Raw genomic sequence first — 18444 nt, forward strand, 5'->3', positions numbered from 1 at the left:
TTAACACAACTAGTGTAGCCATTCATTGGGAAAGCTAATAACTCTAATCCCCTTCGTCCATCTGCTGCTTTTTAAACAACTAGACTATGTCTATGCGGAAAACAAACAAGACCTGAGCAGACAGCTGGTTGGTATAAGGTATGCAACATGGTATATTACTATCTACAAAGTCACTGACTTTGAAAACCACAGAATCTATCAAAAATAACTTTGCTAACCAAAACATACATATATGAGCAGAAATCAAGGAGGAATAATATCTAATTCATTCAAATCCAATTTACAGAAATTGTTTTAAAGATTTATTTAAACAGTATTCTGCCCACACATGTGCCTGCATGCCAGAAGAGGGCACCAGATCTCATTATACATGTTTTTAAGCTACTATATGGTTACTGGGAACTGAACTCAGGACCTTTGGAAGAACAGACAGTAAGTGTTCTTACCTTCTGAGCCATCTCTCCAGCTCTATAGAAATATTTTTGAAGTACATTCTGATAAGCCGTTCAAATCAAAGATTCAAAACACCTACTCATTTACTAAAAAATCATTTATATAATGCTAATTCCTAAAATAGGGATGGAAAAGACTATAACACCAATTACTAACAAGCTTTTGAGTATACTCTAGAAAAGCTCAAATACACAGTGGAAGCCGAAGAGAAGTAAGTAATGAACTAACACAAGTAAAACAAAGTGTTACAGGGGGTAAGAGGAGTTAGTTCATTACATGGGGGAAGCTGCAAAAAGACTCCAAGGAAACTGTCATCTGATTACTGAATGCTTAATATTATAGAAATACCAGTGCTTGCTTATAAAAGAACTTCATATTTAAGGATGTAAAATCTTTTAATTGGGCATGGCGGCACACGCCTTTAGTCCCAGCTCTCAGTGGACTGAGGTAGGTAGAACCCTCTGAGTTTGAAGATAGCACAGTCTACAGTTACAAGCAAACCAGGACTACACAGTAAGAACCTGTTATGGTTTTTATTTGAAAAATAAAAGCAACTTACTGTCTAAACACCATCTATCTACCTAAGCATGCTAAGTAACAGCTCCTTCCCTTGGTACGCAAAGCCCCACAACACAAAGGAGTTTAACTCTATCCCTTACTAGAACTTAGTTTTTCAATCAGAAAGAACATTGTTTCTGAACATAATCCCCCTCAAATACATTTTGACTAAACAGGAATTCAGCTGCTTATCCTATAAGGTTGTTAGAAAGGGTCATTGAAATTATAAATACCTTTTTTTAAAAAAGAAAGTTCTTTTTTGAGATTTATCTTTTATTCATGTATGTGTGTGCCTATTGAGTTTATGTGCACCATGTTTGTGCAGGTGCTCACAGGGGCCAGAGTTGCCAAATACCCTGTAATTAGAGTAAGAGTTGTTTGTGAGCTGCCACATGGCTGCTGGGAACTAAACCAAGGTCTTCAGCAAGAGCAGTTGAGCACTTTTAACCCATGAACCATCTCTCCAGCTCCTAATTTTTTTTTTTTAACATTTATGTTGTGTGTGAGAGGGGGTGTGTATGTGACTGCCTGAAGAGGTTATCTCCTTCTACCATGTAGACTCTGGACCTTAAGCTCAGATCATTGTTAGGCGCAGCAGTAAGGACCTCCACTTACTGAACCATCTTACAGATGCCTCTTAAACTTTCTGAGTATCTAACAGCATAGAGTGTACACGCTGAAGAAAACTTCCTCTTACAACCTGGACTCTGTTACTAGATGTTTGATCACACTGTGAACAATGAGATTGTGTTGCTTACTGGAGAAGCCTGGTTTTAGTTGTGGTGTGGCTCAGCCCTAGCACACACCTTTAATCCCAGAGTTTTCTGCTTGAATTAAACAAAATCAACCATAGCTCAAGAGGCAGAGCTAGCAACGAGTGGACATGGAGTGAACATTGAAAAAAAAAACAAACCATAGAGAGTAAGAAGGAGTCAGGACAGAGACGCACAGGAAGTAGAAGGGACGAACACTGAGTTTGAGGTGCCTTGGAGATGGCATGGAAATCTTTTGGGGATGTTCACTGAGGAGGAAGGTCAGCTGGGTGCCCTCTCTGCCTCTCTGAGCCAGCAGGCTTTTACTCCAGCAACTGGCTCCTGAGTCTTTATTGGTAAAATCAAATGACTGACATTTCGTAAGAACAACAGGAGTCTTTACAGCCTAACATTTTGTTAAAGTTTATTTTTTTAAACTCTGCAGCCTCCTAATAAATATATAGTATTAAAATAGCATTTGTAATTACTGATTAAACCACAGGAAACTGAACATGAGTTATCAAAGAAGTAGAAAGAAACCCAAGACTGAATAGTATAGAAAATAAGCATAGTGAACAGTTAGAGAAGCTGCAGAGGGGCCCACTGCCAAAGAAGATGCTTTGAATTAATACTTTTGGAAGCTACTGGTATCTTTATAATAGTGATTTAAGGGCTGGGTCAGTGGTAGGAACCAAAGTCCAGAAACAGTGAGCTACATAATGAGTACAAAATGAGAAAATTAAGAGAGTAAATAAAAATATCTAGACAGCTTCAACTGAGTTTTTAAATTTTACTAATTTATCATTTTTTATATATGGGTATTTTGCCTCTATGTATGTATGTGCCCCAGCTGCATGCTTAGTGGTAAAAGAGGCTGGAAGACAGTGTTTGATGCCCTAAATCTGGAGTTACAGACAGCTGTGATTCTGGAAAGGGAGACAGTACTAAGTCATCTCTCTAGCCTTTCCAAGTGAACTCTTCCCCACCTTCACAGCCAAAAAAATTAATGTTGAGTAGAAGAGATGGGATGCAGACCATGAATGGAAGAGACGAAAGGGATGTTTAAACAAGTATAAGCTCAACCTCACAGGTAAAGAAGCCAAAGCTTACAAACCACAATTTATCCTATGAAATAATAAAATTATTAGATAGCAAAAATATTAGAGAACTAAGAAGACTGGGAAACAAAAATATAATTAAGATTCAGGTTTGATGCACCTGTCTAAAACTTAGGTAGAGAAAGGAAGAGGAAGTGTTCAAGGCCAGTCAGAGCTACATAGGAAAGACCAGGTGTTACTTGAAAGAGGGGAAAAATGACAATGATTACTAGTGAAAAAACACTGACATTAACACTTATGAAGATTTTATAGAACACATCCCTCATCACAACATCCTTACAGCAGATGGAACCCAGTACAAAAACAAAACCAAAAAGAACCCACAGCTGATCAAAACGCAGAGAACAAGTGACTGTGTGGTGTCCAGCTTCAACTAATCCATCCACAGTGTAACTCCTACATCTAAGGACCAGGGACCACTGCTAAAGCGCAGGTCAGAGGCTGTAAGAGACACTGAGAAACCTCTACAAATGTCAGAGATGCTAAGTTCATGAAGTCTACCAACAATGCTGCCTAAACAAGATGACACGAATAGACATGCTAACATGTAAAGGAGAGACCTCACTAGTTCCCATCCATAGACCAAGAACTACAGGCAGCTAAGGAATGCTAAGAGTGGGCACAGGAGAAATAATCTCCCCCAGGGGAGAGGTTCCAAAAGACCTATCCAATACCAAGGGTCAGCCCTGAAATCGTATGACAAGTAACATTATACAGACTAGGCAAATTACATCTATTTAGGTATATGGGGAGGGGGGCAGTTAAACAAAAAAATAGGGGCCATAAATTTGAGATAGTAAGGTGGGAACATGGGAAGACCTGGAGGGAAGAAGGGAAGGGGTAAATGATGTAATTATATTTTAATCTTGAAAAATTATAAAAACTCCTCTGTATGCATTTCACAGAACTTGGTAACACAGAGATAAAAATGTTGCCAGAAAAAAATTTATAAAGTACACTAACTAAAATATGAGGGTAAAGATTTATCACAATATGTAAAGAATAAGAGTTAATCAGCTATGAAGTCTATACTTAGAGGGAAGTGAAAATTAAAGACCAGGAAGAAGGTAGAAGAATCTAGAGAGGTGCTGGCAGGTCTGGGAAGTACCATGTTTTAGAATAATGAGGAAAACTGGGTGTAGTGGTACATATTTAGAATCCTACAAAACTCAGGCGGAGACAAAAAGACCAAAAATTCAAAACTACTCTCAGCTACACAATGAGATGTATTTTATACATCCATAGCAAAATTAACTAAGTCACATGCAATGGGGCAAGAATTCATTGTTCAATCAAGCATAAATGCAGAGAAAGAAAAGCAACAAAACAACAAAGCCCACAAATTACTTGCAAAAAATAAGTAAGTAGGGGATGGTGAGATGGCCCAGCGGTTAAGAGCACTGGCTGCTCTTGCAAAGGTCCTGAGTTCAATTCCCAGTACTCACATGGTGGCTCACAACTGTCTATACTGGGATCTGACGCCCTCTTCCGGCATGCAGATAGAGTGCTTATATACATAATAAATAAATCTTTTAAATAAATAAAGTGTTTATGCAACTGCACATGCAAGCACAAACAGACTCTCACTTATTTATCCATCTTGAGTTACAGTACCTCTTGTCAGAAAATGTTTTCTCAAGGCATCATACAAGAAGAGCCATTGAGTCATTTAAATATTTGTTCAACAAGCATTTGTTAGAACTTTTCTGTATAACAGGTCCTCCATAATCTAACTATCTCCCTCAAGACACCCAGCCTCAGAAGAGAAAAAATAATCATTGTGGGACTGGAGAGATGGCTCAGCTGAGTTTGATTTTCAGCACCCATACTGCAGGTCCAAAAACTCCTGGTACAGGTGGCCCAATGCCCTCTTTGGCATCAGCAGATACCAGGCACACAAATGATAGACATGCATGCAAGCAAAATTTCTGTCTCTGTGTGTGTGTGTGTGTGTGTGTGTGTGTGTGTGTGTGTGTGTGTGTGTGTGTCTGTCTCTCTCTCACCCCCCCCCTCTTTAAAATCAATTATCTGCTGGGTATGTTAATCCCAGCACTCAGGAAGCAGAGGCAGGAAGATCTCTGTGAGCTGAAGGTATACAGAGCAAGCTCCAGGAGAGCCAAGATTACGTAGAAACTCTGTCTCAAAATAAAAAGTCAAAGATCTAAACAAACAGAAAAGTGCTTACGTGTAAAATGCAATTTTCATTAAGCTCCCTATGATTTTATGATTTAGAGTAAGAAATATCTATTTATTTAATGTGTATGAGTGTTTTACATACATGTATCTGTGTAGCCACATGTATGCCTGATTACTCAAAGAGGCCAAGAAGAGGGTGTCAGGTGCCTTGGCTGGAGTTACAGATAGAATTTAGATTAGGCAAGGACATCTTTGACATATCAAAAGCAAAAACCAGAAATTTTTAAAAGTTATATATTTGATTTGAAAATTGTGGAGGTTTTAAAGGGCTAAATAGATGGCTTAACAGTTAAGAGAACTGGCTGCTCTGTCAGTGGACCAGGTAATTCCCAGCATAGGCACAGCAGTTCACAACTATCTGTACATCCAGTCCCAGAAGATCTGACACCATCCCTTACCCTTCATGGACACACTCGTGGTATGCATGTATACATTCAGGTAAGACACTCATACACATAAAATAACAGTAGCAACAATAATAATAAAGGGGAATTTGTTTTCAAGACAGGTTTTCTCTGTATAGCCTTAGTTATCCTGGACTCCTGGACTTTGTAGACCAGGCTGGCCTCAAACTCACACCGATCTGCCTGCCTCTGTCCCCCACCCAACCCCAGTGCTGGGATTACAGGCATGAGCCACAGTGCCTGGCTACGCAATTTTAATAAAGATTTATTTATTTATTTATTATTTATAAAGTGTTCTGCCTACATGTGTGCCTGCACACCAGATCCACCGTGTGGTTGCTGGGAATTGAACTCAGGACTTCTGGAAGAACAGCCAGTGTTCTTAATCTCTGAGCCACTTCTCCAGCTATTGAAAAACAATTTTTAAAGAAAGAAAATTAAGAACTTCTATTCTTTAAAGGTTGTTGTTATGAAAATCAAAACAAGAACTGAAGAGATGGCTCATGGGTACAAGAGATGGCTCAGCAGTTAAGAGCACTGGCTGCTCTCCCAGAATTCCCAATATCCACATGGCAGATCACAATTGTAACTTCAGTTCCAAGGGATCTGAAACCCTCACATATACATACAATGCAGGCAAAACATCAATGTACATAAAATAAAGATAAATCGTTTATTTAAAAAGAGAGAGAAATGGCTCAATGATTAATAAACATTTCTTGCTCTTCCAGAGAACAAAAGCCCAGTTCCCAGCACCCACGTCAAATAGCTGGGATCCAATGCTTCTGATCTTCTTAGGGGTCATATTTGAAGACCTAGGTCTATGAGATGGGGCTGGAATATAGACAAGTCTTTAATCCCATGGGACAGAGGCAAGCAGATCTCTGAGTTCAAAGGCCGCCAGGTACACAGCAAGCTCCAGGTAAAGAAAAGCTTAGGTCCTGGAATGATACACGCCTTTAATCCCAGCACTCAGAAGAATACGGGCTGCTCTTCTGAGTTCAATTCCCAGCAATGATGTGGTGGCACACAACCATCTATAAGGTGATCTGGTGCCCTCTTCTGACCTCAGGTATGCACGCAGGCAGAACACTGTATACATAATAAATAAATCTTTAAAAACAAAAACAAAAAAACGCTACATTTATTCCTAATAATTCAGAATTAACTTTGTTATTTATGCAACTGCACAGGCAATCAGAAATAACTCATATTTAGTCTCATAGAGGTTTGCCAGGTCTATTGGCCCAAGAAAATGAGGAAATTGATCAATTAGTATTAGAAAATGTGATAGAAGATTTAAAATTTCATGAAAAATACCATGTTAACAGTAATGGTATTTTCTTTTCTATCACTTGGCAACAAGCCACGGAAATTGTAAGAAAAAGTAGCTACTTGATCCTGTATAACCAAACTTCATTGCCCCCTGAAGTAACCCAATGGCTACCAAAAAGAAAAAAAGAAAAGAAAAAAGGAAATCTGGCAGGTGGATTATTTCATTTTGCAGAATTTGAAAAACTAAAGTTTATATACCATACCATTGATACGTTTGATGTTTCAATTGGCAACTGCTTTTAATTCTGAAAAACCAGATTATGTAATTACACAATTATTGGAAATAATGGCAATTATGATGATATTTGCACAAATTAAGACTGATAATGCCACTACATATGTCTACAGTAAGATGAAACAATTCTTTGCATATTCTGATAAACAAAGAACAATAAAGGTATACCAGACAATCCTACAAAATGAGCAGTTGTAGAAAGATCTAACTGAACTTTAAAAGAAATGCTTATAAAACAAAAAGAGAGAGTGAAAACCACCAAGGACAGACTAAATAGTGCTTTGTTAACTTTAAATTTTCTTAATGTTAATGAAAAAGGAACAACAGCAGCTAAGGGACACTGGGTTATACAAAAGGCTGTAGCATAAAATCAGCCTATATACAATAAGGTTGTGCTAATATCAGAGTGGAAGCCAGAAATAGTTTTCAATTGAGGACACTGTTTTGCTTTCATTTCTAGAGAGAATGAAAAGATATGGATACCATAAAAACTTATAAAGATTAGATTTGATCAGGAAAGATTTCCTGAAAATCTTTGCTCCAGATGTGAAAGAAGAGACCCAGAAGTACAACAAAACAGAAGACACAACCGCTAGTTCCCTCACACGGGAACAGCTCAGGAGACTAGCTGAGGCATGAATCTCTCTACACAGCTAATACATCTTTTTCGTTACCTGCTTCTCATGATGTATTATTACATGCCATCCTTTCACATGGCATGGATGGAGATTTAAATTACAGTTTGGTTATGCAATCCAAACAGACTTATAATATTCACAGATGCCTTTTCACCTCCTTTTAGATTAAGAAAGCAACAAGTCACCGGGTGGTGGTGGCACACGCCTTTAATCCCAGCACTTGGGAAGCAGAAACAGGAGGATCGCTGTGAGTTTGAGGCCAGCCTGGTCTACAAAGTGAGTCCAGGACAGCCAAGGCTACACAGAGAAACCCTGTCTCGAAAAACCAAACACAAAAACAGAAAGAAAGAAAGAAAGAAAGAAAGAAAGAAAGAAAGAAAGAAAGGAAGGAAGGAAGGAAGGAAGGAAGGAAGTCTCAAACATTTTATATTGGTATAGATTATTGTATACTGATGGAAATTTAAGGTTATATTTGCTATAATATACCATACTTTTGTTTAAGGTATTGTACATATGCAACTTCTTTTTAAATGTAATATATAATCAAACTAGTAGGCTTGTTAGGTACTAGTTTAGTTAATTACAGAAATAAGCTTTATTTAGTCTCCTGTGTACGTTTTTGAAGTTAAGCAGAAGTAAATAGCTACAAACAAGCAATGTTTGTCTACTTAGATATACTGAGGTAAATAGGTGATCCTCAAACATTTCAAAGATCTATAGAATATGGCATTTAAGATATAATAATTAATAATAATGATGATGACGGTGATGATGATGATGATTGACAAGAGAGACACATCAGCTCCTGGAAGCACCCCAATCTACTTCAAAGATGACAATGGGCACTGAAGAAACTCCACATGGAGTTTGCTTCAAATGTGGCAAAGCTAGCCACCAGGCCAAAAACTGTTCTTGCCTGGACTACTGACAGCATGCTGCCCAGACATGCTGCTGAGACAAGGTAGGCCAGTCCTTCAAATTTCCTGCTTCACAGAAATCTGCCAGATACTCTGGGCCTGTCAGCCAAAGATTGACTCCTTCACTGATACAGAGAAACCTTGAGTGATTGTTCAGATAGGCAACAGTCTCTGTCATTTCTATAGTTATGGAAGCTGCTTGTCCTGGACTTCTGTTCACTCAGATAAAATGTATCTTTCTCCATCTCTGATGGGGTTGAAGATTAGACAATTATGGTCTTACAGTTTTCCTTGTTATCAGATACAAAAAGAAAACTCACAAAAGAAGTGTCAGTTTATAAGACATAAAAACTTGAGTTGTGAAGGATCTAAGAAAGTGTTTTAGGGTCTAAGGTGTTTTAAAAGTGGTAAATGCAAGTTATGATAAGAAAGTCATTTAGGTACAAATTTTGATTTCTTTAAAAACCCAGTTACAGGCCAGCCTTGTCTACAAAGAGAGTCCAGGATATTCAAGATTACACAGAGAAACTGTCTTAAACCACACACCCCAAAACCCAGTTGTGTTATATGAATATGTTTTTGTTTTTAATCACAGGTGTAGGGTATGTGGCTACTTCAGATTGTCCAGCGCTGTTAACTAATTGTCTCATGCTCAAGGAGAGGCGTGATTTTTGCCAGCTACAGATAGTTTACATTTGGAATTCTGGGGACTCCTGGAAGGCATATGTAAGCAATGGAAAAGGCCTGTGTAGCTGCTACTGCCTTGGCTGGTGGTCCCTGCTGATGCTTTTGCTATTGCTGGATTGCTGGTTTCCTGATGATGAAGATTACACTTGCCCCATAAAACTCAATGCCCTTAATTAGCAGGAATTTATCTAGAGGGGAATACACCTCCTTTGCCCTCTAACCTTCTTACTCATCTACCTAGTGTTGGGGGGGTTGGAAAAAATTGGGAGTGGAGAAGGGTGGTGGATACAGGAGCCCAGGAGAGTGGTCAAACAGCCCAGTTACAGACTTTACCACATGCACCCCCACACATGAATCCACATATGCGCACTCATGAGACAGACATTAACACTCAAAAAAAAAAAAAAAACAAAGCAAAACAGCCAAGCATAGTGGAACACATCTGTAATCCCAGCACCAGGAGAGGCAGAGGCAGGAGGATCTCTGTGAGTTCGAGGCCAGCCTGCCCTAAAGCTACACAGAGAAACCATGTCTTGAAAAAAAAAAAAAAACAAAAATTAAATAGGGTCTCCCTATGCTTCAGATCTGGCCTTCCACTGAGCAAAGCAGTCGTGACACTAATAACCTAAGCAAAAAAAAGAAAGAAAGAAAGAAATTCTTACAAATATATATTGGAATACTGACATTTTAACATTTTAGTAGGAATGTAAATGGTATAACAATCCATAGCTGTGTTATTCTTTTTTTTTTTTTTTTAAGCTGGGTTATTCTTTAGAAAGTTAAACATAGAATTATCAGACAAGCTAGCAATTTCACTCCTAGGTATCTACTCCTAAGTGCTAAAACCACATGTTCACTGCAGTACTATTTCATGACAGCCAGCCAAAAAGTGAAAGCAATCCAAAAGTCCATCAAGTGACAAACTGATACGTAAAATCCGATACTATAATTCTCCCCCGTACTCTATGTTCCAAGACCTCCAGTGGATAGCTAAGGCTATGGATAGTACCAAATCCTATATATTCCCAACACCCCTGCTGTGGCAGTGATCAAAATGGTTGTTGCAGGCGTGACAGTGATCAGTCAAAGCAAGCATGTGGCAGCCCGCCATACCTCCTCCACAAGAACTGTCAGTGTAGTCCTTGAGCAGTGCACCACAAAGGCTTTAAGCAGTGTGCTGCCAGGGCTGTCAAACCCTTCCTTCCTGCCTCAAGGTTGTCAGAGAACCTCTTCCCCAACCCAGGCTGTTGAGACAGGAGCAGAGAAAATGACATCTCCTGTCAAAAGAGTGATGCCTCCTCAGCGGGATATGTCCATGGTGGCCTTTCCTGCCTCGGCCTATTGTCATAGACTTCCTTTGTAAACTTTACAAATTTTGTAAACCCTCAAGGCAGGAAAATGGCCAGACTCCTTCCTAAGGAAGCTCCAGCAGCCTAGTCCCTACCCCAGATCTCTGCATCTGCCACTAAGGTCATCTCCAGCCCTTCAACAAGACCCACCTGAGAGTATGCTAATTAGAGGTAAAAAGTCTGAAAGTCTGGACAAAAACACACCAATCCCTGAGCTCCTCAAACTCAGGACTTGAAATCCCACCAATCCTCACTCTGAAAATCACTGCTTTAGAAATCTCTGCCCCCCTAAGAAGTTCTATATAAAGGCTGTGTCTGCCTAGTTCCCTCTGCCTTCTCCAGGGAGCAGAGGCAGCCACACGTGGATTTCTCCTTACTCTTCTGGATTCGTCCCTCCAATAAATTTCTTTTAAGAGATTTACTGCTAAGAGATTTACTGCCTAGTATGACTCACTCATTGGAAGAAGCAAAAAGAAGACACCAGAGGAGAAGCAGGGCTACAGCTCTTGGGCTCCTCAGCTCAGCTGGAGATGACCCTCCTCTGGGAACTGTACGGAGGAGGAGTGAGCCTGAGGCTCCTGAGCGCCTCAGCTCAGCGGGGGATACTCCCTTCTGGAAGCTGGAAATGAGAAGGAGGCACAGGGCTGTGGATCCCAAGCTGTGCTGTTCCTGGGCTCCCAAGTACCAGGACACCTTTCAACCGGAATAGCAGGAAGGACAGTATATATACAGTATATATGTTTTAAATTGTGTTTTTATTTTATCTCCTCTTCTATGTATCGCCATTTTGCATAATGTCTGTGCACCATGTTCTGCCTGGTGCACACAGAAGAGCATGTTGGACACCCTGGAACTGCAGTTACAGAAAGTTGTGAGCCACCTTGTAGGTGCTGGGAACTGGACCCAGGTCCTCTGTGAACAGCCAGTACTCTGAACCACTGAATCATCTGTTGGCTTTTACTCCCATTTAAGTATCAGAGAAAGCCTTTCTGTTGTGAACTCCCTTTGTAAACCCTCAAGGCAGAAAAGTAAATAAGTCCTCACCCACCCTCCATCTGAGGAGCTCCAGCCAGGACCCAGCTAAGACTTCATTAATGGCCATAACTGTCATTTTCTAATGGCTGTAATGGCCATTCCCAACCCTGAAGCAGGAGATGGCCAGGCCCTGCCCTACGGGGGAAAAAAATCCAACCAATCACTGAACAAAAAATCCACGAATACCTGGGCTTATCAGAGAAATCCACCAACCCTAAAACAGGAAAACACACCAATCCTGGAGCTCCCAGAAGCTCAAGGCTTGAAATATTACTAATCCTCTCCCTGGGAATCTCCACACTGGAAAGGCTCTGCACTCTGTTCCCCAGAAAAATCCCTATGTAATACTATGTCTGCTCAGTTCCCTGCTATTTCTCACCCAAACAGGTAGCCACCTTCCTGGGTTTTTCCCTCCCAATAAATCTCTCGTGAGGTTTGGTTGTGCAGTGTCACTTTGTGATATTCCTTGGCTCTCAGACTGCCATGATACCTTTCCAATCAAAGTTACAATTAAAATCTCTCCAGCCCCTATCCTATATATCTTTATTAGCTAAGATTCTAAGATTAGATAGTGTATAAGAAAGAGGTTTGGCTCAATCTTAATGGAGCAAAAAGTCCAAGATCAGGAAGTGTCATAATTTCAGCCTCTGATAAAGGCTGTCCAGCTCCAGTAAAGGCAGTAACCTGAGGCAGGAAAGTTCATGTTACAATGGACACCTCCCATGGTAACAGAAGGCATTCTGAGGTAGGAAAAGTGTCAGCTCCCATCTTAACAGTAGGCTAAGGCAGGAAAGGTAACCATAGCCATTTCCCACTGAGAAGCTAACAGAAGCTGCCATTTTGTCTCCTCAGGTCTCCAAAACCCTGAGGTGGGTGGCTACTGCTGCCATCTCAGCCATCAAAACACACACACACACACACACACACACACACACACACACACACACACACACACACACACACTTAGGGATTTCTCCGTACCTAACACTACCAACCACCACCACACCCCAGACCTGTGACAGGATACCTTCCCCAAGCTGAGGGGAGCCTACTGCCCCCAACCCAACAGCTATGTAGCCCTTAAGGCAGATCGCCTTACTAAGTATGCACTGTGCCTCCACAGGACTAATAGGGACAGCCTCCATAACTCTCAGGCCAGTGTTGACAGTAAAGTTTAGTTTGATCATAGAGAAAGCAAGCATAGGGGACAGGTGCTCTAGAAATGTATTTGGGGGTTAAAGGGATAATTGTCCCCTTTTGGCAACCAGTTAGTGAGCAGTCTCCAGACCCCATCACATGAGTGGTCTGCTTAAACTGCTGAGTATAGGTTCTCTGAACCTGAAATATCCATACATAGAGTCACTACCAATGGGTGTGACCAAGAGGAGGCATGAAAAGAGGCATAACAGGACCCAATAGGGTCAGGGCTGGTTTTCAGCAGATGTACGAGCCTAGGGACAGGCTGGTCAACCTTGGTGTCTTCCAAGAGAGAACAAGGTCATGTTGGGGTGGAAACGTAAGGAAAAATATTTTGAGATGATAGTATAAAGGACTTGATATGAGAAAGTTGAATCCAGTGAGGAAAACCATTGAACTTGGCAGCCGCTGAGGTAGTCAGAACAACCCTAAAAGGGCCCTTCCATTGCGGGAGGGAGGATTATGACCAGGAGGAGAAAGGAAGACTAAGTCTCCAATACTGACTGAAGAGAGAAAAGGATCAGGATGAGGCTGAGACAAATGGTGGTGGGTAAAGTTCTAAAGGAAAGTGGGAAGGTAGCATAATGAGTTGAGAAGGGTCAGAGAGAGGTGACGGTTGAGGTGTGAGGCCAGGAGGCAGAATAGGTTGTGCATACATGAGTTCGAAAGGGGAGGTGAGGAGTTTCTTTGGGAGGGCTCCAAATTGCAGGAGAGCTAATGGTAGTTTTGCCCGATGTGTATGAAGTTCTTGGGAAAGTTTAATGAATGTTTTTGAGAAAGCAATTGGTGTTTGTTCAACCTTGCCTGAAGACTGGATGTGATAAGGGACATGGGATGTTAAGGGCTTTGGCTAGAAATTTGAGAGGTAAATCCAGGGTCATTGTCTGATTGAAGGGAGGTTGGAACTCCTAAATGGGGAACAATCACTGAAAAAAAAAATCAGAAACTGTCTGTGATCTTTAATTAGTGGTGGGGAATGCTTCTACCCATCCTGAGAATGTGTATACCAGGACCAAGAAGTATTTGAAACCTCTGTGGGCATGTGGGTAAGGTCGAGCTGCCAGTCTGACACAGGGAGGGATCCCCTGGCTTGATGAGTGGAGAAAGGCGGACTCCCTAAGCCTAGAAGTAGGATTAGAGGTTTGGCCATTTTTACAAGAAGCAGTGATAGTTTTAAGGAAGGATAAATCTTCAGAGGTAGACTCTAAATAAGTTTTAATAAAGGGAGACAAGCCTGGCTAATAGGGTGAAAGATCTGGAGCCTTGTGGCATGTGAGAGAGATTCAAGCTTCTAAGAGCTACAATTCTAGATGCCTCATCAGTTCCATTGTTTCCTCTGGTGGAAACAGAATTGTTCTCTTCGTGTGATGGGCAGTGTACAATTCCTGTGGCTGTGGGAAGATGAGAGGCCTCTATCAGGGCCATAATCTGTTCTGAATTGGTTTTGGATCCTCCTCTGGCTGTTGGTAGCCCACACTCCTTCCAAATAGCTGCACGTGACAAGAGAATGTGGAAAACATACTTGGAGTCTGTCTAAAGGTTTAGGGACTGTCCCTTTGCTAGATGGAAGGCACGAGTAAGAGCTATCAGTCTGGCTATTGGTTTCTACTTCAAGCTAGACGGGCCTGTGCTTCAAACACCATAGTGTCTGAAGCAATAGCATGACCTGCTTTGTATACTCCTTCAAGTAGGAAGGAGCTGCCATCTGTGTACCGTGTGTGGGTGGCTGAGGCAGTGATTGTTCATGTACGTGTATGGAATGAGAAAGCAGTTCTTCTAGGGTTTCAATGCAGGAGTGGGATGGGGGAAATTCCAGGATTGGTGGGGGGAAGAAGATTTGAAATGTTCAGAGGTGGACATAGCTGATAGGTGAGTGTGGTATCCTCACTAAAGCTACCTGAAGAGAAAGAACTCAGGGGTGGTGGTGGCGCACGCCTTTAATCCCAGCACAAGGGAAGCAGAGGCAGGTGTATCTCTGTGAGAAGGCCAGGACAGCCAGAGCTGTTACACAGAGAAACTCTGGAAGGAAGGAAGGAAGGAAGGAAGGAAGGTGGTGAGGAGGTAAGACAGCGACAGGCAATCCAAAGGCTAACTGCTGTGACTCACATATAGGAAGTCCAGCTCACAGACAAGGTGCCCATCCTTGCATAGTGTGGTCTAATTTCCCCGAAAGGTATGCGACAAGGGCAAAGGAAGGTCCTGGGTGGGGACACAGACTCCTAGGATATACCCTTCCTTCTCCGTAACAGAGGGGGAAAAGGATCTGGAAGATGTAGGGCTGGGGCCTGGAAGAGGGCCTGCTGAAGCCTAGGAAAGGGCTTGGTAATGGGCAAAAGGAGTGGGTCATGAGAGGAGCCATGGGCCACCCCATATAAAGGCCGAATCCAAGAGCATTAGAGACCAGGCATCCCTAAGAATGACAGAATTTTGTCCTTAGTGGTGGGGACTGTGAGTGACTAGATTAGATGTTTTCTATCTAGGGTAATGGCCTTGTGAGTGGAAGTAATATATAGTCCCAGATAAGTAACCTGAGAGGTGGACAATTGGACCTTAGTGGGTGAGACCATCTATCTCCAGCTGGACAGAAAGTTTAATAAGGTGGAGGTGTCTGTCTGACTAACTTGTAAGGTCAGACTACAAAGGAGAAGATCATGTACGCATTGAATAAACTTGGATTTTGGAAAAGTCAGAGGCCAGAGCCAGACCAAATAAATGTGGGCTGCCCAGAACCCCTGGGATAGGACAGTCCAAGTGATTTGGATAGATAGATGATTATCTGGGTAGATCCAGATGAAAGCAAGTATAACATGTGACTGTGGGTAATGAGGAACTGAGAAGAAGATATCCTTGAGGCTGTGACGTAGAAATGAGCAGTCTGTGAGGGGATGGTAGAGAGAAGGGCATAGGGGTTTGGTACCACAGGGCGAAGAGGAACGAACCACTGTAGAGTTAATAAGCCGGAGATCCCAAAGTGGTAGGTTCCACTGGGTTTTTTAATTGCAAGTATGGGTGCTAAAGGGGAAAGATGTGGGGCGTAGAACAGATTTTCTTAAAAAGTCAAAGATAAGTGCCCTGAGGCTTTGGAGAAAGAGTGGGTATTGAGCACAAGTACTTTGTAATTGAATGATGAAAGGAAGATGGTGCTTGGCTATGGAGAGTTTTGGGTGTTCCATACCTGGAAATCCTCCTGGGAAGCTGGTAAAGGAAAAGTGTGTCACATTGTATGGTTTGGAAAAGATGGAGAGAAACAGCTGGCGAGGCTGGAGTTAAGCGGATGTGGTGAGCAAAGAAAATAGTAGAGGCTCCCATTTTGGCTAAAAGATCCCTTCCCAATAAAGGAACAGGACAGGTTGGCATCATTAGAAAGGAGTGAGTAAAGGGAAAACCTTTAAAACTGCAGCTAAGTGGTGAGACGATATGAGATCGATAAGGCTGTCCCTCTGCTCTGACAACAGGGGAACAAGGAGAAGTGGGTTCCCAAAACTCCTCAGAACAGAAAAAATGGCCCCAGTGTCCAAAAGGAAGGAGATGAGTCACCCTGATACAAAATTTACAGAGAGTCCAGAGCAGGGAAGCCTTTTCCTGCAGCATGACTGACTAGCTGACAGACTGAAGAAGACGCAGTGCCCTTGTGGACAGCTCCAGTGAAGGCAGGAGGCTGAAGCAGGAAAAGTTATTGTTACCATGGACAGCTCCCATGGCCACAGTAGGCATTCTGAAGCAGGAAAGGTGTAGGGCCCCATCATAGTAGTAAGCCAGGCAGGAAAAGTCCCTAAGGACAGCTCCCACTGAGGAGTCATTTTTGTCTCCTGTCTCCACTGTCCCAGGGCACAAACCAGGGGCTGAGAAGTGCCAAGGAAGGAAAAAGGGGCCGACTGCTTGCCACTTAAAGCTATAGTGGGCGGCTGCTCAGGGGCTAGACACAGCTCTTGGGAGGGGAGAGGTGCATTGGGCCACTATGACGGAGGTGGGGGAAGGGTGGGTGTGGCAGCAAATAACTATGTCTTGAGGCAGAGGGGCAGAAGGCTTAGAGGGGTGGGCCACCATCTCCACCACAGCTGCTACCATGGCAACAAAAAGCCCTACAGACATATTATTGTAAACTTTCCTACAATACAGCCTTTAACAAAACTAGACTGTCTTTGAACCCCTGGTAATAGGGTTGTTTACCTTTATACCAAGATTCGCAAAGCACCAAAATTTACATGTGGTATGTGCCCAGGCAGATTTCAAGGGGCTCATGTTCTAAGACTTAAAGTCCTTATGAGATTATCAAAAGGAAGCAGTCATGAGGCCCTATGATGGTTTCAAGTGTGCTAAGTCTGCCCATAACAGGGCCAACAGGTTTCCTTTATTGAGGAGCAGAAAATCCTTCCAAGCGTTGAAGGCACAATCACAGAGTCAGAAAGCAAAATAAATATGAAGCTTTTTTAAGTAATAAAAATCAATGTTCTATCAAGAAAACTATTTGTTTATGCAAGGTAAAAAGATAACCTTTGGAAACGAGTTCTCTCCATCCTCCATGTGAGTGAGTCTAGGGTATGTCAGGTTTGGCAGCAAGAGCCTTTATCCATCTGGCCAGGCCCCAGGCTCTCTTTCAAAATGAACCTCTACCCAGAAAGAACAAGGATCTTATAAGACCTACCTTAATCTTTCTGAGAGCAGCACTCTCCAAAAACCTGAAGACATTTAACTAGGTTCTACCTCAATGCTCTCTTAATATCACCATCTTGAGAGCAAAGCTTCTACTATATGAGCCCTTGGGGAACAAACCATAGTAACACACATATCTACAATAAAGTTTAAGTTAGAAACTTTCATTAAAATAAGACAATTATAATAATATACTGTAGTAAAATGTCTAATATAACTGCTTTTATGCTCCAGGGTAAGTAAAATCAGGATTACTTTCATTTAAGTACAGTGACAATAGAATGGCTGGTCTGATGGTTTTAAGATGGTTATTAAGATCCTATCAGATGAGCAACATAGATGGTTGAACAAAGGAATGACTCACATCCTGGGAACAACACAGCAAGACAATGCAAGATTTCATCAATCTATATAAAATAACATGCAATTTGAAATTTTAAATTATTTGTTTCTGGAAATTTTTATGAAATATTTTTAGATTATTAAAACCTTGGATAATAAAGTACAGGTAAAGGGCTGGAGAGATGGCTTAGTGGTTAAGAGTGCTTGCCTGCTCTTCCAAAGGTCCTGAGTTCAATCCCCAGCAACCACATGGTGGCTCAAAACCATCTGTAATGTGATCTGGCCTACAGGTGTACATGCAGGCAGAACACTATACATAATAAACAGATAAATAAATAAATAAATAGGAACAAGTGTATATCCACACAATGAAACATCATTCACCAATACAAAATAATTTGATGCATGTTACAATGGAAAGAAAATCTTTAAAAACTGACCATTAAGAAACTACCTGAGCTGGGCAGTGGTGGTGCACACCTTTAATCCCAGCACTTGGGAGGCAGAGGCAGGTAGACTGCTGTGAGTTTGAAGTCAGCCTGGTCTACAAAGCAAGTCCAGGATAGTGAAGGCTA

At 41.7% G+C, this 18444-nt stretch overlaps 1 protein-coding gene across 2 annotated transcripts in view; it reads right to left on the reverse strand.

Annotated features, from left to right (window-relative positions):
• Positions 1-18444, reverse strand: part of Mast2 (microtubule associated serine/threonine kinase 2) — a 163446-nt gene that overhangs the window by 108013 nt on the left and 36989 nt on the right. The gene's annotated exons all lie outside the window — the stretch shown is intronic.

This window comes from Acomys russatus, chromosome 29 (assembly GCF_903995435.1).
Source record: "Acomys russatus chromosome 29, mAcoRus1.1, whole genome shotgun sequence".
NCBI lineage: Eukaryota > Metazoa > Chordata > Mammalia > Rodentia > Muridae > Acomys > Acomys russatus.